General features: G+C 48.7%; 1 long non-coding RNA gene and 5 other non-coding genes across 7 annotated transcripts; all 6 read left to right on the forward strand.

The window, feature by feature from the left end:
• Positions 1 to 222: 222 nt before the first annotated feature.
• LOC138491841 (uncharacterized) lies at positions 223 to 11,738 on the forward strand. 2 transcript variants are annotated; one of them, XR_011276093.1, is made up of 10 exons: positions 420 to 554; positions 1,406 to 1,474; positions 3,118 to 3,166; positions 3,831 to 3,890; positions 6,010 to 6,062; positions 7,757 to 7,804; positions 8,076 to 8,121; positions 10,142 to 10,186; positions 10,732 to 10,803; positions 11,159 to 11,738. It is a non-coding gene; the product is annotated as an uncharacterized lncRNA (long non-coding RNA). The 2 variants fall into 2 exon arrangements; XR_011276094.1 differs by lacking the exon at positions 1,406 to 1,474 and having other exon boundaries at positions 223 to 554.
• LOC138496865 (small nucleolar RNA SNORA63) lies at positions 5,811 to 5,936 on the forward strand. Its single transcript, XR_011278325.1, has one exon. It is a non-coding gene; the product is annotated as a small nucleolar RNA SNORA63 (small nucleolar RNA).
• Positions 7,582 to 7,707, forward strand: LOC138496866 (small nucleolar RNA SNORA63). The gene has a single exon (XR_011278326.1). It is a non-coding gene; the product is annotated as a small nucleolar RNA SNORA63 (small nucleolar RNA).
• Positions 7,935 to 8,005, forward strand: LOC138496903 (small nucleolar RNA SNORD2). Its single transcript, XR_011278358.1, has one exon. It is a non-coding gene; the product is annotated as a small nucleolar RNA SNORD2 (small nucleolar RNA).
• Positions 9,998 to 10,069, forward strand: LOC138496898 (small nucleolar RNA SNORD2). The gene has a single exon (XR_011278354.1). It is a non-coding gene; the product is annotated as a small nucleolar RNA SNORD2 (small nucleolar RNA).
• Positions 10,459 to 10,635, forward strand: LOC138496892 (small nucleolar RNA SNORA81). The gene has a single exon (XR_011278348.1). It is a non-coding gene; the product is annotated as a small nucleolar RNA SNORA81 (small nucleolar RNA).
• Positions 11,739 to 20,256: the final 8,518 nt, after the last annotated feature.

Consider the following 20,256-nt stretch of genomic DNA (forward strand, 5'->3'; position numbering starts at 1 on the left):
GAAGACCAATTAGACGTGTACATTTGTTGGCATGTCATAAATAAACACCTCAACAAGGCACATTCAAAAAATGCACGCGGCTTTAGGTGAAAAGAAGCCCAAAGTCATTTAAAACGTGGACTTCCGATTCATGATAGCGACGTAATCACTCCACGACTCTGAACAGACGTACAAAGAGGAGGAGCTCGCCCAGACTCGAAACCTTGGCAATTGTGCTGGTATCCTTTCGCTTAACATGGCGGAGGCAGTCAAATAGTTCCGACTTGTTGACAAGTTATATGTCCCATTAGAACACTGCAAAGTATAAATGAAAGAAGGCACATCGAAGGGAAATGTCTTGTATCGAGTACGCGGTGTCTGACCGGTGGGGGTACGCGAGAACCGAAAAAGTAGTGGAAACGCCCCTTCAAAGGAAATAGATCCGACGGCATAAATACAGTGCGCAGCTTTCTATCAGTCTTTCTGATCGTCAAGTCGCCAGAGTTGGTGTTTGTTTGAAATTGTCCACCGTCCAACTGGCAATGTTTGTTGTACCCGGACACTTGACTAATTGGGTATGTTGCTGGACTATCCTTGCATTTCACTACTTTGATCGCCACCATTATGATTTTGACAAAATCCTTCTGTTTGGGAAGGGGATCCCGAACTTACACGTGGATCTGTGTGCCACGGGCATCGTGCGCTGTGCTGTCCAAGTCAGAATAACTGGGTTGGGTTTTTAGTGAGCCCTGCATGGCGGGGGTGCTGCTTGTTTGTGACTAGTGCTTTCGGGAGCTCGGAGTATCGTATTTTTAAGGGAATGCTTTTTGCGCTAATAGGATTGTAACATTTTAAGAATGCATGTTTTTTTTTTAGATGGCCTCGGGGTGGTATTAATAGGACCTTGTTCAAATTAGTTAGCCTTACTAGACCGATTTCAGTTTACGAAATACCCCATCATCCTTAACCGCACTGTTTGCACCTTTTGTGTGCGCGTTGTGCAAGCAAGTTATACTGTAAATGTGTATACTACTTTTTTCAATGCTGACTACTCATTGTATTTGTCATGTTAATATCCTTGGTGGTAAATTATGTGCCCCTTAGAAGACTTTGACTTCTGCATTGTTCCTTGTACTTTGCAGTTTGGCTCTTATAGGGGAAAATAAGGACCGCTCTCCACAGTGGACTACACGGTTGTAGTCCATCACTATAGTGTGGCCGACAAAACTTTTAACCTCATGTTCTCCAGGCCATATGCTAATTATGGTAGATGTTGACTGTCGTGCATTGTAGCCGTACTACTAGTTTTTGGGAGGATAACAAAGTTCCCTGGAATAAAGGGGTGTGGGATATATTGTGTGTTGAAGCACGTATGTTGCATTATTTGTGACCCAACAGAAGTGTTCTAATTAAATTTCATCCGCAGTGTGACACGTGTCGGAATGAACATGCCCGCATCCCGCCGTGTAGGATCGCTGGCCAAACATACATACAGGTAAAGGTTTTTCTTCAGTAGATTGGATGTAACCCTTCCTGGTTTCATGTGACCCTTAAAGCGGCCACTCCCCTAACACGCTTGGCACTTTTGTGGGCAACGTGGGACTGTTAAATGCCATCATTTGTGATGTCGCTACGTTCCAAGCAGATCATTTGTATTGTAGGAGTAGCAACAAGGTGATTCATTGGATCAATCGTGACTTATTTGCTGTAGATGTTATGCAACTTGTGCAAGGAATACAAGTCACGGATGATATCCAGTGCACTAGATGGGCGACCTGATTGTGGTGGTAGTGGTTCTCGGGTTCTGAGACTTGAGGGTTCAGCTAACTGTTAATTGGTATGGGCAGGATTCTAGTAACCACACTCATGCAATGTAATCCTATGTGATGTTTGTTTGTGGGAATGTGCAAGCCTACTAGAAACCGATTGAACAGTGCGGTTATGGGCTTTAAGCTTGCATTGTTCAGGGCTAGTTTTTTGTCTAACCCATGTTGGCGTGCCCGTTAGGCTGGTGTAGCTGAGCATCAAAGAAAAGGGTGATCACAGGACAAGCTCCTAGATAACGTCTACCAGAAATTAGTCTTCTGTTAAGCCGCACGTGCCAGCCATCCCCGGCGGCATCGAAAGCATGTTTTTGCTCAAATTGAGAGGGCTAACTAATTTGCATGTCTGCGATGCATTGAGTCGTAAGCGTTGGCTGCTCTTATTGTCTTACGCCTAAAACCTTTACCTGCATATGACCAACTTGGTGGCTTCAAATGAGGCCGGGTGGGAACTGTTTGAAATATGCGGCCCTCGTAGTAATTGATACGATGCGCTTTGGGACAGTCTTGGCTTTGCTCGCGAAGATTCTGTAACGCTTTTTTGCATCGTCTTAACACACTGCGCCGAATCGTTGGTATTCCTGGACTTGGATTGCTCTACCCACTGAGATGGACACGTTGTTCTCCGGCGACAATCAGGCAATTAGTTCAGCTGCCCGTGGCCGCCATCCCTGGAGGCACGGGAGGCATACATTTTGCTCACATTGAAAGGGCTAATTTGCATGTTTGCAGGAGCATTGTGTCGATCTAAACTGCGCTGAGCTTCCATGAAACTGTTTCAAATATGCCCCCTGTAATATTTGATATGCTTCTTAAAGAATACGATGCGCCCTTTGCATCGTGTCATTGGGACCGTTTTGACTTTACTTTGTTCGCAAGGATAATACCATGGGCCGAATAGTAGCTCCCTCCAGTTTAAGACCATTGGGTGCTGGGGAAATGACCTAGATTGCTCCATCTACCCACTGAGATGGATTAGTTTTGCTCCGGGCACAACGGTTTTTTTTATCGTCTCCAATGAGCGCCTCGGCACAAGTTTCCGCTCATTATTTTACTGAGTTAAATATGTGAACATATCCTACTTTTGCATGTGTGCTGTTGCGTGGGTCACATGTCTGGCCTCGTCCCAGCAAGATTTTACTTCTGTAAAGTCCACACTACTTCACAGATACTCTTCTGGGGGACATTAAGGACCACACTCCACAGTGGACTATACAGTTGTAGTCCATCACTATGTTGTGGTCGACAAAGTATTGTACATAAAATAATTTTCAATACTTGGCTGCACCTTTCCTGAATCAGTTTTCTGTTGCAGGCACTTGGTGGTTATCTACAGCTTGACTTGAACACCTAACAATGCACATGTGAGTAATCAAATGCGGTCCTTTTCCTTTAGTTAAACCCTGGCAGTGGGTGGCGTGTCTAGTCTCCTCCGCGTTGCTGCTTTGACAAGCACGTGTTTTCGACACGCCTTATACGTGTCTTGGCACATTTACTCGAGTTACACTGGAAAAGCAGTTGCCCTGGCCGGCATAGTTCTGGCTAGTGTACAGAAGGCGTACAATGTATCCAAGGGGTTCACTTGAGCACATTTAAGGTTATTTGCATGGGTGGCAGTGTCAATGTTTTTGGGGTAGTAAGACTGAAACGTTAAGGGGAATTGCAACAAATCATTGACGCCAACCCCCAATACAGCGGCACTCTCCTTGCAAGTTGATTGCAAAAGTGGCAAAGTACTTTGGTTGCCATGTTCTTAAATGACGAGTTATCGTGGCGTCTGGATGTATACCGTCAATTGCTGCTAATTGTAGATATGAACACACTTAGTCCCCAAAATACTTTTTTTCTTCTGTGAGGTTATGTATCTTACAGCAAATTCTTGTGGGGAAAAGTAAGGACCACTTTCCACAGTGGACTATACGGTTGTAGTCCATCACTATATTGTGGCCAACAGCATATCATGTCGCTCTTTCAAAATGACACGCAGCTAGTAATATGCCTTGCACTAATTATCCTTTTTAATTTCAGACACGTGGCATGGGTTCCTGAAGCCTGCGTTCATTTTGCCAGTCTGCGGTTTATTCACAGGTATGATCAGCTTGCTAATTTTAGTATGTCAAAAGGCTATTTGTTCCTGAACTCCAATAGCCGTCTAGCAAACTTGTGGTGGTCTTTACACACCCCCTTGTGTAGAGTGTATATTAAACATGCCACCTTAATTCTGGGTTCCTAGATTTTTTTCTTCTAAAATCTCACCATTTTAGGGCATTTTATTCAAAGGCTTCCCGAAATGCCAAATATGCTAACTACCAATTGTGCTGTGACTTCATCCCACTTGTATCTCAATCTGCTGGCTAAGAGCAAATACGTTTGCATACATCTGGCTTGGTCTGTGGCTACACCCTGTGACTTTAAGCAACTCTGCATCCCATGGGGGGCATACCTACTGCAAGCTTTAGACTGCCTCCTTCCAGCATTGCTCCAGTTATGTTGTGATGTCTGTGCTTGTAGCAGTAATGCCAAATGTCCAGTCCACAGCCCCACAATCAGGTTTTCGGGATAACCTCTCCCTGGAAATATTTGACCAGCAAAACTGCATATGTTGTATTTGAACGTGGAAGTGAATTGCCTTTTCAGGGGAGGGCCTAGCAACCGTGGGTTTAGAAGGGACTGATTTTATGCTTGTTGGGTACTTATACAGCAAGTACATTCCTTTCCAAGCACCCAGAGGGCGAGGGAACAGGGGAGTCAGAATACATTACAAACCACAATATTTAATGGCCAAGGAAGGACAAACCTATATCTTCGGTATTCAGAATTTGCCAGGCTCATGGGTTAGCCACAGGTTAAATGTTTTGGCCGGGTGCTATATATGACGGGCAACAGATGAATCTCCAGGCCGGAGGGTGTGCCAAGGCGCAAGTGCTTAGGGTTGACAGGAGCTTGGCTGATGGGGTGTGGGAGGGTTGGGGGGGGGGGGGGGCTGAGGGTGTGCATAAGAGCCCCAAAGCCAATCACAGCAACTGTGGGATTAGCAGAGGAGGCAGACAGTCCTGCTTACGGTTCAGGTGGAGGCTATTCTCATAGGGAGCCAGCTGATGAAAGAATCGACCACCTACTCCCGATTAATAAAATGATTTGCATGCAGTGTTTAGTAAGACATGTGGTCCCTGGGCCCGACAGTTTTGTGGATGATGCAGAGGGATTTGAATTTAATCGGTGCAGCAGCCAATGAAGACTTTTTAGGGCAGGAGATGCTGTCCCTGGGCTTGAAGCCAAGGGTAAGTCTCATTGCCCTATTCTGGATTGGCTAGCGGGGGGGGGGGATCACATAGTGGAAGAAGGTAGATTCAGGGGGAGGCTATTGCAATAGTCCAGCCTAGAGAGAACCAGAGTTTGGGTCACAGTGAGCCTCTTGCGAGAAAAGGGGAATTCCTTTGAGAAGGGGGCATTGTCATGAGTGAGGAGTCGAGAGGGTGGAAGATGACACAATGTTTCTGGCTTCAGAAGGAGGAGCAGGTGAAGGGCCCAAGGAGGAAGCCAAAATGAGGGGAAAGTGGGAATTGTAATGTGCATTACACTCTGCTCCTTCGCCCCAATGTTAGAATAGTGAAACCTGGCTTATAATTTGTCAGATGCTCCTGAGCAGGATGATATAACTCGGCGAGCAAATTGCAGTGAAACTTGAGATTTATTGGGCAAGGGACACTGCTAGAAACAAGAGTAGTGTGCTGGCCCTGTTTTTTATGGTCTAGTTTTTTTTGTTGCAAAATGTATCTTGTGTTGTCTTGCATATTAATATGCGCATGTGATGGCCTGTGTTTCACTGTGTAGTATCAGTGGATTTGACATTGCGTGTGGAAGTCATGTATTGACTACAAGTAGCCCTCTTTAACACCACCAGTCTGCCCAAGTTATCAATGTGCTCCATGCACCACAAACTCCTTTCCTATTACAACCATCGACACCCTACTTGGATTTGCCCTTGCCTGCACAACTTTGAAACTGATGCAGGATAAGTTACAATTCAGCTGCAAGTGCTGCCTTGTCGTTCCCCCTGCACAAAGCAATTGATTCCTACTATCCCTGTCTGTTATGGTGCAACAGCAGGCAGGGACGCTTGGTCTCAAACATGTTTGCTTTTGTTAAAGCATGTACATGGTTTATGAGCAATAACTAAAATGTATACATTTAATTTGGTTTGCAGTATGGAGACTATGGCAGTGCCCTGTGGATCTGGCTCTGAAGTTTCAAGTGCTGGTAATTACTTTTTTCCCTCATCTAAAGGCACATTGCTAATGTTATGGGTAGTTTCATGCCCTAGGAATTTAGCTAGCTGTACTTCTGAAATGGGCACTATCATGATCTGTCCTCCAACCTGGGCTCTTAACATTTCCTCTTGTCATCTTTCTTGATCTCTCTTCTGCCTTTGACACTGTCAACCACACCATCCTGATAAACCGTCTCCGTGATAACCTGGGCATCACTGATCGGCTCTGGCCTGGCTGACCTCTTTCCTCGCTTATCGACCTTCCCAGGTCCCAACTGGGGTCCTTCCTATCTATCTTCCCCCTCTACCTGTGGGGTTCCCCAGGGGTCTAACCTCTCGCCCACTGCATTGCCATTTTCTACTCCAATTTAACTTCAAAATTGGTGTGCCGCCAATGATCTTTGTCTCCATCGGCACACCATCCATCCTTCTCACCGGCACACCATCCATCTCACCCTCTGGCTGCCTCCCTTGGCCCTCCTCCTACCCTCTACCCATGAGGCTAAGAACCTCTGGTCATCTTTGACTCCATGTTCCTTCTCCGCCCACCTCTTCAGATGTACTCTGCCTTTCCTCTATTTTCCTCAGAAGCTCACTGTCTCCCAAGCTCTGGTTCTCTCTAGGTTGGACTATTGTAACGGCCTCTTTCTAAATCTACCTGCCTCTACTCTCCACCCTCTGCAACTTATCCAGAACAGGACTGCAAGACTTCTTTGCCTCAAGCCCTGGGATCGTATCTCTCCAGCCCTGAAATCTCTCCATTGGCCTCCTAGTGGATGCAAAGATTAAATTCATACACTCTGCATTGTCCACAAGGCTTTCTGGGTCCTGGGTCCAAAATAGTGCCAGCTATCCCTATGCAACTAACTCCCCTAGAGCTCTTAGCTCCTCTACCTTCCAGGTCAATTGTTTTTCAAAGAAACAAGCTGGGGGTAGATCTCCTCTTCGGCTGGGGCCAGGAGAACCATCTCCGGTCCCGGAAGAACCTCAAGACACATCCTCTTTGCTCCCCCTCTCCCCTGCTGATCTGCTCTCTTGGCACTGTGCACCTGGCCACCCTCTGTTCCAAGGGCCTAGGTACCTGCTCACCATGCCACCCTCATGCACTGCCTCCTGGCCACTCCTTGTGCTGGGGTCTGTATCTGTACCAATACAGCCCCCCATTTTCTTCTTTTTCTTTACCACAGACTTGCCTAGTCTGCTGCCTTAAAGACAGCACTGGCTGCACTACCACTGTTATTGCCTCCATTTTCTATTTATCTGTTAAAGTCTGCTCTGCACATTCAACTCCCCCTTCCATGCACTGTTTACCTTTTCCATGCACTTGCACATTCTGAATGTCACTGGGCTTAGTAAGATGGTTGTTGTGTTCGCCCCTGTGCCCTTCACTTGCCTAGTCACGCTCTGAAATGTACGAGCGCGTTACAAATAAAATGATCATAACGGCATGTTGAGCTACTTCCTGTAAATGCTGCTCTAATGAGCTAAAACTGGGCTTTTTGGGTTATGATGCAGGATAAGTTACAATTCAGCTGCAAGTGCTGCCTTGTCGTTCCCCCTGCACAAAGCAATTGATTCCTACTATCCCTGTCTGTTATGGTGCAACAGCAGGCAGGGACGCTTGGTCTCAAACATGTTTGCTTTCCAGCAACCACTGTACTTATATGTTGGATTTTCTTTTCAGTAACATAAAGGCAGTGTGGGACCCCAGGCTGCTGCTCTACAATTACTGGTAAGTGTGAACGATTGTTCCTGTACTCCTAAATTTGTCTTCAGGACAAAGCAATAGGGGGTGAGGTTTGGGACATTATCGAGGCTATTAGTATTTTTTATATGGCGCACTCTGATGGTCCTTATTGGACAAGTGAAATGATGGATTTAACATCTTTCGGGACTGTAAAACCTATGATGATAAACCTTAAGCTGATCACTTGGCAGTACATCTGCTTTGTGCCTGTGGGATATTGGCGTTGGTGGATAAATGCCATATTTATTCTCCCTAGGTTATTGACTCTTCCTAGAAGCCAAGTGCAGAGCTCGGTAGTGCAAGTAAGTTACTTTTCATTCGAGGTTCTTCAATGGGGAAGTTGAGTTTATAGCCACAGCTGCATAAGTTAGTGGTGCTGTACAATAATTAATTGGTGCCAAAGATCCACGCTGCGCACTTTGGAAGCCCCTGGATGCCTTTGCTACCTGCATGGTTTCTTGGTGCTGTGTAATGCAAAGGGAGGGGTTGGGACCGAGCAGGAGAATGCGGCAGAGCTGTGATAGACTGGCAGCTCCAGTTGACACCGATGTGTAGGTGTTACCGTTGGTAGCTGCCGTGTGCTGTAAGGCTCTGCAATGTTTAGTTGTGTAGTCAAGTGTCTGTGGTTTGTGCTGTAGAGGTATGTTGTGTTTAGTTCAGAGAGTTGTATGCAGAAGGGTGAGTTTTTGGTAGTGTTGGTTAGTGGCAGGACTTGTTCTACCCCTCCCCAGTGTACCGACAACCCCTCCCCAGTGTACCGACTAAGTACTACAATAACACTTCACCTTTAGTACATATTGGTGTGCAGCAATTAAACCCCAGGGTATGTGTTCCCGTCCCTTCTGTTAATTTTTGTTCCGAGATCATGACCACCTCCTTGTTTCCAACTTGGTCCCCTCTATCCTGTCGAGCCAGTTTCCCTTTTGACCCTCAATGGTACACCCTAGGTTTTAAAACCCACCCTACCATTAAGGTTTCTTACTTCATGCATTCATCCTACTCCCCACTCCTTGGTTGTGTGTTCATTCATGGTGCATAGGTGTTTTAGTAGTTTTCATCCCGTTACTAGTTGAGTTGACATGGGAGTACTATGGGAAGCTGGGGGGTGGTGGGGTAAAGGTAGTGAGTCTGAATACCGCTTGTTAGCCCATCATAACTTGCTTGGTATTACTTGATGGGTGTACATTGGTATTTATTTCGGTAAGATCCGTTAAGGCTATGTACAACTCATTCGCATCATGCCAAGTGACAAATCTAACTATACCCGAGAATGCTCTAAAGATTCTTCTAAAAGCAAAGCTGCTCTTACTGTTTCATAAATGATGCAGCTTGTCACACGTTTAATAAAAATAAGGCCTTTCAACTATTTCTAAAAATACGTGATCTAATTTCCATACCGCAGGTACACATCAATGTCCAACTCATTTTTTGACTTTAAGGTGGCACATTTAATTGAATCCTCAGGGCTGTACTACACTCGGTGGGCCTGTTGTCCCTAAACTAAAACCTTCATGATTTACTATACAACGGACATTGTTTCTGGACAACATTTTACAATACCCTTGATACAGTTTTAGAAGGGCGTTGTCTTGCAGACTTGTTACTGAACAGACATCCCCAAAACCTCATCGGGCAAACCCTTTAGAAAACCAGAATGAAAGTTGCTGTGCAGGTGCAAAAACAAAGGGCATTACCTCAGGTTTATTTTTATGGAGGAGGTCTAACTAGACTTTCATATTCTAAAACATGTTTGTTCCTGATGCCTAACTCGGCTCGGCCATCTCCAGGAGTGCTGGATGATTGCACTAAATGCACTGATTAACTGCATTGTTTTGTTGCGCGGACTTTCGTCCAGTCATTGAGAGGACGGAAATTGGAACTTGTCTCTCGTGCCACGCTGGGTTGACCATACTGCAAAAGCAGTTTCTCCAACCAGGCATTTGTCCGGCAAAAAATAATTCTTTTTGCGGGAAGGGGGCAAATCAAATTCCCAAGGGAGAAAAAGCCAAACCACACATTGCAGCCGCTTCGGTTAGTATGAATTGTTGTAAAACGTGCTTATCTACATGCATAGCTTTGTGAAGGCACTCAATTCTGGGGTGCGTGGGGTCGGGCTTGTTAAATATTTTCAGATTTCTAGGCCATAGTTCATATACTTTGCCATTTCTGGAAACCCACAAGTGAAATGATGGATTTAACATCTTTCGGGACTGTAAAATCAATGATGACAAAACCTTACGCTGATCACTTGGCAGTGCATCTACTTTGTGTCTGTGGGTATTGGTGTTGGTGACTAAATACTGCCATATTAATTCCCTGCAGGTGGTTCCAACATCCCTGTTGGAGTTGGGTGCTCAGTAATGCAATGTAAGTATTGCTTTACATTCGGGGTTCTTTAATGGTGGAGTTTATAGCCGACGGGAATGTGACATGCATATTGATGTGGATTGGAAGCCCCTGGGTGGCAGTGCAGAGTGGTCATGTGGGTGGTGAGGGGAATGGTGGAGGGATTAAGGTAGAGGTGCAGCTTTCCAACCTTGCATCTTGGTGTTTGGTTTGCCGGGCTCTCTTGCATGCTATGTTGGTGGTGTAAATTGACAAAGGGGGCTGTATTGTTTGGTTTGCCACTTGCACGGTTTTCCTTCCTGTTAAAAAGCATCGTGCTAAAATTATTAAATCCCGGATCACTCCAGGTTTTAATAGTAATGCTAGCAGGGTACACACAGGAAGGAGAGTAATGGCACAATCTGAAGTGACTTGGGTGGACCTCTTTCTTAATGTCCAGTGTCCAACGTCTTAAGGGTGGTGCAACAAATACGGTCTAATTTACATTGTTTCACATTGTTTCTGATATGTTGGCCATGTTCATTAAACAGGGTTGTTTGACGTGACTACTTTTCTTTTTCCTACAGAGGACTGCAACTCTTTGTAATGTGGAGTCTCCTGCAGCAGCTCCACGTTTGGATAGAATGCCGATTGAGCTGGTAAATTTCAAGACCTTGTGTTTTTTTTTTGATGTGCTGTGTTGTCAGCAGTTCTCTACTTGCCATGTTGTCCTTGATGCAGGTTAAGTTACACAGCAGCAAACATGCTGTTCGTGTCGTTCCCCCTGCAAAAAGAAACACGATTCATACTATCCTTGTCTATTATAATACAATGGCAGACTGGGACGCTTGGTCTCGTACATGTTTAGCTGGCCTCGAAATAATGGTATTTTGATAGGGGTATTGATTTTGGTTGTATTGCAGGATTTGATTTTTAATAATTTGGTATAATGCTCTTTGGTAGTAACCTGATGTAATTCCATGCTTTAAAATTTGGCTTTTTTTTTTAATGTAGCATCCCAATCTGCGCGCTGGTAATTAAGATGTCCCTCGACAGTGGCTGCGCTTGACCCGGTTGAAATTCTTAAACTACTACGGATTTGTATATCTTTTGAATGGACTTCGATGGCTTGTAATTCCATGTAATCTACAACCACCAGGACAGACACGGCTGGAACGCTGAGCTCAAAGCAACCAATGACCACTCATTCTTATCAATATGCTCACTCTCCCCTTAACATCAACAAATAGAACACAGCTACATCACTCAGATCACTGCAACAGCCTGGTAGAATGCAGCTATATCCCACTAAAAAATCTGCCTAGTGGTGCACAATTCTTACAAAACAGCAGCAAGAATGCAGACAAGCCACCCTCTGCTGATCTTGCATCCACTGCACCACACATGGCATTAAAATGCAGCTAACACGCACTAACCACTCTGGGTGCATACATACTAAGTGCACCCCAGCACTAATCGAAATGGTTCTTAACCCCTCTTTAACCCATCTTTGGAGTTATGGTCTTTAGTACTAGCCTCGTTTAATGCAGTTTGCTTATGTCTCCACTCAATAAAATGCTTTCTGAAAACTTTATTGCCATTGTACTCTTCTGTCTTGGACATGTTTTCCGTCAAATAACATTTGCTTTCAAAGTACTATCATGGCTGTGAACTGTGAATGGATCCCAGACATTGCAACCCTGTTAGATAGGCTGTGAATTATTTCCTTATTAGTTATGCTCAAGCTACCTTGTGACTGGACCAGCGGATTTATGCCCCATCGGTTAAATTATTGCTCAACTTTGATATATGCTATGTAGCCCTTGAGCACCTTAAGAGTGGTTGAACTCGTGATAACTTGCTGGAGCTAGAACCAATGAAACTGCACTTCATTGGCTGATACAAGGTCCTACGGTTGGGATCCATGCTGATGCCAGTCATGTTTTCAGAGTAGTCTAGCAGTTGTCACTCGGGCTTGCAATCATCATGGTCACTCCAAGCCAGGGGGTGTGCAAAGGCGCTACTACTCCCATGATCGCTCACCATTGACTGGGCTGACGCGAGTTAACATCTGAGCAGCTAAAGGCAGAGCACCATGCAAAAGAGCCCTTGGCCAGGTTCCCGGTGCGTGCCCTGAGTTGAGTAGCAGACGATGCCCACCTGAAAGTAAGACCTGAGACTGAATAAAACTGTTTGCGCAAACTTAACAGGCTACTTGGATGTGATTCAGTAAAGCGGGTATCCAAAACTACTTTTACTGTACACCTATAATCCGGCCCAACAATGTGAGCACTGCTATTGTGTATGAATGTGGCGTTTTTGGTTAAGTGTTTTTACTGCTGCAATTGCTCACTATTAACTGAGCTCTCAACTAGTACCGATTGAGGGGGGGGGGGGTGCAATACCGCTGTTGGAGAAAAAATCTGCGGTGTACAACAGTGGTTATTTACAGTGAAGGAAATCGTTTGCATAAACAATGGTAAAGACTAGTCATAGGAAATTAGAGCAGTGTTTTTCTATGCTCTACAGGTTTTTCCATGCGCCCTTGTACTGATGACTGCATTTTAGCAGAGGGGCCCCTAGTTGCAAGAAAAGATGCTCCCATGGTTGGGCCACTGAACATTGTAAGAAAAGCAAAGATTTTAGTTGGCAGCAAAGTGGCTCCATATAAAATGAGACCTTTTGTCTAGGCTCGTGAAAACGATTGGCCACATTACTTGCCTAGTACCTTTCGCTGCTTATGTTTGGGTTGCAAGCAGATATTTCACGCCTTGCTTGGGAGATGTACTGGCCAGAAACGGGCTAGGATTGGATTGGAGTACCCCCTTTTTGGGTTGGTTTTTTGTACCTTTTTTTTTTCATGTAGATATTCCATGTAGTCATTTTGGGCAGTGATGGTTGGGCTGGTATACGTGTCGTTCACAGACTGTCATACCATGATCTGATAATCATGACACCTTGGAAGCCTCTATTCCTGCTCAGTGAATTACTTGCGTGTGCACATTCGGACACGCTGCTTTACCTGTCTTTGTTTAATCTGACAAGTATTTGGTCAGGTACAATCCATTGTCAAGCAATCTTAATATCCCAACTAGAATACAGCACTTTTTATGGGGGGCATGCACCTTTTTCTGTCCAATAGTACTTTGCTAGGTACTGGGCAGGTCTTTGACTGGTTGAACTCTGATCATATGAAACTGGTGCAGTAAGCTTTATATCCTTCCCCAAGTAAGTGTTGGGAAAGGATATATTCCCCTCCAGATGGCTCCCTATATATGCTTGCAGTGGCTTATCCAGCTTGTGCTCAAAAGCCAACCGCTCACTTTGGAAGGGGGGGGGTGTTACTTGGGACGTCTCTGAATGGTAATGTTACGAGATTAGATTGTAGTCTGGGATTGGTACTAGCCTGCTTGCATTGGATGAATGCTGCCCGTTCTGGATAACCTGTTTAAGGATGACTTGGGCAACAGCAGCTAGGATGTCTGCTGTGTCCTGAAGCACCAAAAGCAAACCAAGCCTCTTTTCGCGACCCAAGTGGGTGTATAGGACAGTGGGTCCCATTGAATGCTGGGCCCCATGAATCAAAATAGTTGGTAGCCCCCAAATGCCTGTAGTTCTCTAGTAATAGGTTTCCACAGCAGCCTCATGCCCTCTCCTAGTGTTTTGAGGATCACCTGCATGGGGTCATGTGGCTGATCAAGGTAATAATGAAACTGCGTCAGTGAGATCTGCATGTACCAAATAGAAATAAGCTGCTGTTGTGAAAGTGTTCTTGTAACTGGAGGGACAGCCCTAAAGTCTGACAGGATATAGTGGGCTGGAAGATAAAGGTATGTGTACATTGGTTGTTCCTGTCCTCTAATTCCATACTGCAGTCACTTTTGAGCAGTTTGTGTTTTAAACCTTCCCAAGGGACCCATGCATTAGTGACAAATCCTAATCATGAGGTGAAGAAACAACCATTGACTATGACTGGTTTTATGGTAGCCTCTTTATTATTTTAGTGGCTAGTCTTGAGTTTTTTTTCTTCAAGTGTGCAGATAAAACGAGACAGACACCATGATTTTAACTTGACATAGCTAGGTCAACAACTGTGTATATAAGCAAAGATAAAGATGAACAATGCAGAATGTTGTGAAGTGTGCAGGTATATCCTTTGGCCTTAGCTCCACCCACCTTAGCCATGCCTCTTCCTTTCTGCTCTTTATTCTTAGAATAGATGTCTTGCCTGGATGTCGAGCTGCTAGAATAGGGCAATTGCCCTTTGGACCATGAAGGCCCGAACTCCTGCTCAAACAGGTGGGCATGAGTTTTCTTCTATCCTGCCAGCTATCCCCACAATCACCAGGCAACATTTCCCCTACACGAAGGCATGGACTCAAATGCAGCAACCCCACCCACGTCTGCCTCCTGCTAATCGGCCACCCCCTCACCTTCCACGACATGACGTTGACTATCTTTGTCGCACCTATCCTCTGCCCACTCGTTGGTCATCCTTGGACTGTCTTCACCAGACCACAAAAGTGCAATATCTGCATCGGGTTATCCAAGAGAACGAAGGGACTGTGCCCAGGATGTCCCTGCCCCTGAGGAGGGAGTCCTCTCATGGGGCGGTGGCGAAGACACCGGAAAAGATGCTGTTGCTGAGCCCAGCTCCATCCTCTCAGGTGCAAAAAAGAGTGGTGGGTGATGAGGTCCCAGGCCAGCCACATGCCGTACCCCACGACATGGAGGTTTCATCCTTGGATGAGGACCAGTAGACCATGTACACAATCCACTAGGACGTGGAGGATTATGACGGAACAGATGACCGCGTGGGGCCTAGTAGGCAAACTGCTCAGCCGAGTGATCTCTAGACATCTTTTTGACCCTGCACACACGTGTTGGAAATCAAAAGGGTGCTCCCGTCCCTGGATCAGCCTCCAGTGAAAGAGGAAGTGCCAACCTATGCCCCTTCATTAACCTCGGCACCAGGTGCCCTCCCACCTGAACAATCTGGACATGTACGATGACATCGTCATGGTGGGGTATTGCTGCAGCTGAGGGCATCACATGGGATAAGGGGGGGGGGTTGTTTCATGCTATGGTCGCCAGAGCTTCCGAGCTCTTAGACCAAGAAGGAAGGCTTCCTGTACCGAGGTGCGAGGCCAGGAGGAAGACCATCATGGTGGTGCCCCTCCTGGAGGACGTGTGGAAGTAAGGCCTGGCCCTACTGAGTCCTGCCCCAGCCAAGCAGGATAGGCTACAGTAAGTACCAGGTGCAGAGTCTGCACCACGTGCCTACGGTTGCATTTGTCTCCGGTGTTGGTGGCTGCAAGGAAGAGAATGACTAACCCATCTCATCGTCCTCAGTCCCAGACAGCAAGGGGAAGAAGTTGGACGCCATGGGGAGAAGGGTCATCTACTTCACGGCATAGATGGCCAATGAATTGGTGATCCTGACCAGGTATCTGGTACAAACTGGCCCCTATTCTGGAGGTCCTACATGACAAGCGCATGGAGGCGATCGCACTCCTAGGGGGGGGGGGGGCGGCGGAGTGGCTTCGTACCATCACGGGGGCCCTGGACATCACTGATGCTGGTCCCCAACAGATGGGGAACCGTCTGAGCTCTTCAGGTAGACTGTCAACGTCATTGCAGGCCATCGAGATGGATACAGATGTCATGCGCTGGGTACTCTCCACAGCACCGCTCTTCCTTTCTCTCCTCCGGAGGTCACTCTCGCAGACTGACAAAGGGATTTGGTGGAGGCTCCTCGTACCTTCAACCCTCCCGGTCCACGACCCGGGAGGCCTACAGAGTCCTTTCCAAGGCTTTTGGTGGAGGTGGTCGGCGCTGTTGTATCCCCCAAGGTGGAATGCAGGTGCCCAAGCAGGACTGAACCAGCCAGGATGGGGGCCACCCAGGTGCCCCAGTGGAAGGCTGGCTGGCGGGATCCATCAGCACGTGGGAAAGGTCTCCACCATATGGGTGCTGGACACTCGCCCACTGACGTACCCTGGAGTTTCAGCAAGTGTCCCTGAATTCCCCTCCAGTGGCCAGGAGCAGCACATCCCTCCGCTCCTGCAGGAAGTACGGGCCATGCTAAGAAAGGGGGTGATGGAGCTAGTTCCAAGGCGACTCCGGGCCTCGAGTCTACTACAGCTACTTAGTCAAAAAGACCAGGTGCTGGAGGCCCATTCTAGACCTGCAGTGTTTCGACTGCCTCAAGTGCCAAAAAATACAGGGTGGTCAGGTTGCAGCACATGCTCGGCCAACTGGAGGAAGGAGTCTAGAGGACGCATACTTCCACGTCCCCATTCACAGGAAACCTCAGAAGTTCCGATGCTCTGTGGTTAAGGGAAGCCACTACCAATTCAAGGCCCTCATTTTTTAAAGTTGGCACTGCCCAGTATGTTCTGCCTGGCACCAGTGGCAGCCCATCTATCTACGAGGGATAAACGTGTACCCATAGCTGGACACCTGCCTCATCAGGGTAGCCGAACACAGGACTGTCCAACTACTGACATCTGAGGTTCTCCATCAATTATCCAAAGTCTTGCTTGATACCATTGACAGACGCTCTGTTCTCCAGCATGGGGTCTGGCATGGATTCACATGCTCATGAATATTCCGTCGTCAGGCTGGGAATCCTCAGTAAAGAAAAATCGGTATCGGTTTCGTTTCTGATCTGTCTTTCGTAGTAGTAACCAATCACTGATCTCTGCATCATACTGACCACAGCCAATGACTGCCATCTCCCTAAGCCCCGCCTCTGGCAGCCATCTTCAGATTTTTACCGCACGTTCAAGTGTTGGGATCCTCGTGCTATTGCTCTCGAGCTTTAGTGCTTTTTTTCGCGTTTTTTCCTAGGAAAATTCTTTCGGTCAAAAAAGCCTCAAGTTCCACCGTTTCTTTATTTGATCAACGGGGACCCGTGTCGGATTCTTCTACGCCCCTCAAGGGTGAAGATTTCGTCGAGCCACGCTTTTGGAGGACTCCAGAAGTTTCTCAGGCCCATCTCGATCATGGCCCTGGAGAAGGGAAGCTCGACGCCCGGAAAGCTGTTCAGGGTCTCCTCTGGATGCCAGCTTCAGAATGTCTTTAAGGAGGACGAACACTCCCTTTGCCTCTATTGCCTGCATGAGGACAAGACTCAGGCGGAGAAGGACTGTGCGTTTTGCGGCAATATGTCGGAGCGGACCATGAAGGACCGCCATCTGCGTCTCGCCAACTGGCTGGAAGGGAAGAGCCCGTCGGGCGAGAAGAAGTCAGAGCGGTCTTCTAGGACCTTTGAGGGCGCCCCGGCGACGGGGGTCCAACAGAAGGCCAAGCACCGGGAGCGCCGAACGGTCGGCCTCTACGGGCGCCAGGCAGGGCGCATCCTCCCCGGCGCCATCAACCACGAGCCAACGCTCTGGCTCGGGTAAGAGGAAGGCCGAGCACCCGGCGAAGCTCCTGGAGAGACCCCGGTCAAGCTCGAAGGCCCCATCGGAGGGGAGCGAGGCGGTGGCACCACCCCAAAGAGAAGGCAGTGAGCACACCTAAGGTGGTGAAAGCCTTAATCCATCTGGCCAAGGCCTCTATCACACAGTGGCCCTGGCTCAGCCTGTGGAGGCTACACCAGTGGTGGCGACCTCGGGGCCCAGGGTATCCCTGCCACCGTGGAGGGAGTCCTCTTTCATGCCCATCGACAGGACCCCTGTGAAACCTCTGACGAAGAAAAGGGGGGTTGGGGGGGCAGGAGGTCGTCGTGGATTCAGCCTCAACCTCTGAGGAGGAGCTGATCGAAGTCTTAAGCCACGGCGTGGAAGAAGACCAGCCCTTCGGGAGGGACCCCGACGTAGGAGACGAGAACGTCGAGGGTGCCGACGGGGCTCCTGACCGCCCGTCGGACTCCCCTCAACCAGTGCCGCAAGACAACTTGGCAGCCATTTTGTTAGCTATACAGTCCTTATGCTCAAGGACGAGATTGCCGTTACCACCAACAGAGGAACGCCCGACGAGATTGGATCGTTTCATGCCATGATCGCCAGGGCATCCGAGCTTTTCCAGCTCTGCCCGGAAGAGAAGGAAGGCTTCCTTTATCAACGGCGCGAGACCAAGAGGAAGACGGTCCTCGCTGTACCTCTACTGGACGATATCTGGGATGAGGGTCTCGCCCTCCTCAATAACCCATCCACAACACCTGCGAGAAGGGATCGGTACGAGAAGAACTACCGGGTCCCGGACGCGGCCACCTTGTGCCTTCGGGCACAGCCGACCCCGGACTCGGTCATCTCTGGCGGCCAGGAAGAAAGCGGGGGGGCCTCGGCCTCTACGTCCACCTCCCCGCCGGACGGCGAGGGAAAAGTTGGGCACGATGGGACGCAGAGTCACCTCATCGGCAGCGACGACGATTAAGGCTAACGCCTTGGCTATCGTAGCCCGCTACGACGGAGTTGTGGTACAAAATCGCCCCCCTGCTGGACTTCTTACCAGACGACAAGAGGGCGGAGGCCCTAGAGATCTTGCAGGAAGGAGAAGTGGCGTCGGACCACGCCATTACGATAGCGACGGACATTGCTGACACTGGATTTCGCCAGTTGGGCAACGGCGTGTGCCTTAGACGACGTTGATGGCTCAAGGCAACTGACCTCCGTCAGGACGTGCAGACCAGAGTCTTGGACATGCTGTTCGACGGGAGAAACCTGTTTGGGAAAACAGTGGACGATTCCCTACAAGCCATCAAGACGGAGACGGCCCGGGCTCTTGGTGTTCTCCAGCAACGACAGCTGCCCTTTCGGAGCGGCGGAGGCAAGCAGGGTGCCTCCAAAGGTTCTGGCGGTGGATTTTCCACCTATTGTCAAGCGGCCCGTTCGTCGTCACAGGAAGCCTATAGGGGACGAGGCAAGTCGGGCGGACCCCGCCGTCGTCGCCAAGGAGGACAAGGCGGCAAAGCCTTGTCGAAGCAGGACTGAACCGGCCATGGGGTCGGGCCCCCACCGAAGTACCCCGGTGGGAGGCCGGCTGGCGAGCTTCGTCAGCGTGTGCGAGTCCATCTCCACTGACCGTTGGGTGCTGGACGCCCTGGCCCAGGGTCACACGCTCGTGTTTCTAAAGTGCCCGCGCGTCCCCCCCTTGGCCAGGAAGGAACATCACGTCCCTCAACTTCTCTTGGAGGTAAAGGCGATGCTCAAGAAAGGCGCCATCGAGCTCATCCCAAGAGGCTTCGGGGCTCCGGAGTTTACTCAAGATAATTCCTCGTGAAGAAGACTGGAGGATGGCGTCCCATCCTGGACCTATGACTGAACAAATTCATCAAGGCACAGAAGTTCCGGATGGTCACCCTCCGCATGTCCTGGGTCAACTGGGGGAGGGCGATTTCCTGTTGGATTTGGAGGATGCCTCCTTCCATATCCCCATCCTAAAGGGACACCGAAAGTTTCTCGGATTCGTGGTCCAAGGGCATCACTACCAGTTCAGAGGCCTTCCCTTCGGATTGAGGTCGGCACCCAGGGTGTTCACCAAGTGCCTCGCACCGGTGGCGGCGCGGCTGCGCCTGGAGGGATCCACGTCTACCCCTACCTGGACGACTGGCTCATCCGAGCAAAGACAAGAGCTCGCCGCGGAGCACACGGCGAGGACCGTCCAACTACTCACGGACCTGGGATTCTCCATAAACTACGCCAAGTCCCACCTGGTGCCCGCTCAAGACGCACTGTTTCTGGGAGCGAAGCTCGACACAGTGGCGCTTCTGGCCTCTCCGTCGGAGGAAAGGACGAGGGCCATCTTGGGCAAGGTGCAGCGGATGCTGGTTGCGGACGCGGCCAGGGTGAGGTCCATCAAGTCCCTCCTCGGAATGTCTTCTTGCATTTATCTCATCCACCTATGCAGGCTTCGGATGCGCCCGTTACAGGAGTTCCTGGATGCTCGCTGGATCCAGACGACTGGCCGCTTCGAGGACAGGATCACACTCGATGAGAGCTTCCGACGAGCGATCCGGTGGTGGGGCACCCGCGTGCATCTGACGGCGGACATGGACTTACAGACCCCGGACCACCAGAAGACAGTGACCACGGATGCCTCCCTGGAAGGATGGGGAGCGCACACTGAAAATCTGCACGCGAGGGAGCCTTTGGCTGCCGACGGAG

This window comes from Ambystoma mexicanum, chromosome 10 (genome assembly GCF_040938575.1).
Source record: "Ambystoma mexicanum isolate Mex_15411 chromosome 10, UKY_AmexF1_1, whole genome shotgun sequence".
NCBI lineage: Eukaryota > Metazoa > Chordata > Amphibia > Caudata > Ambystomatidae > Ambystoma > Ambystoma mexicanum.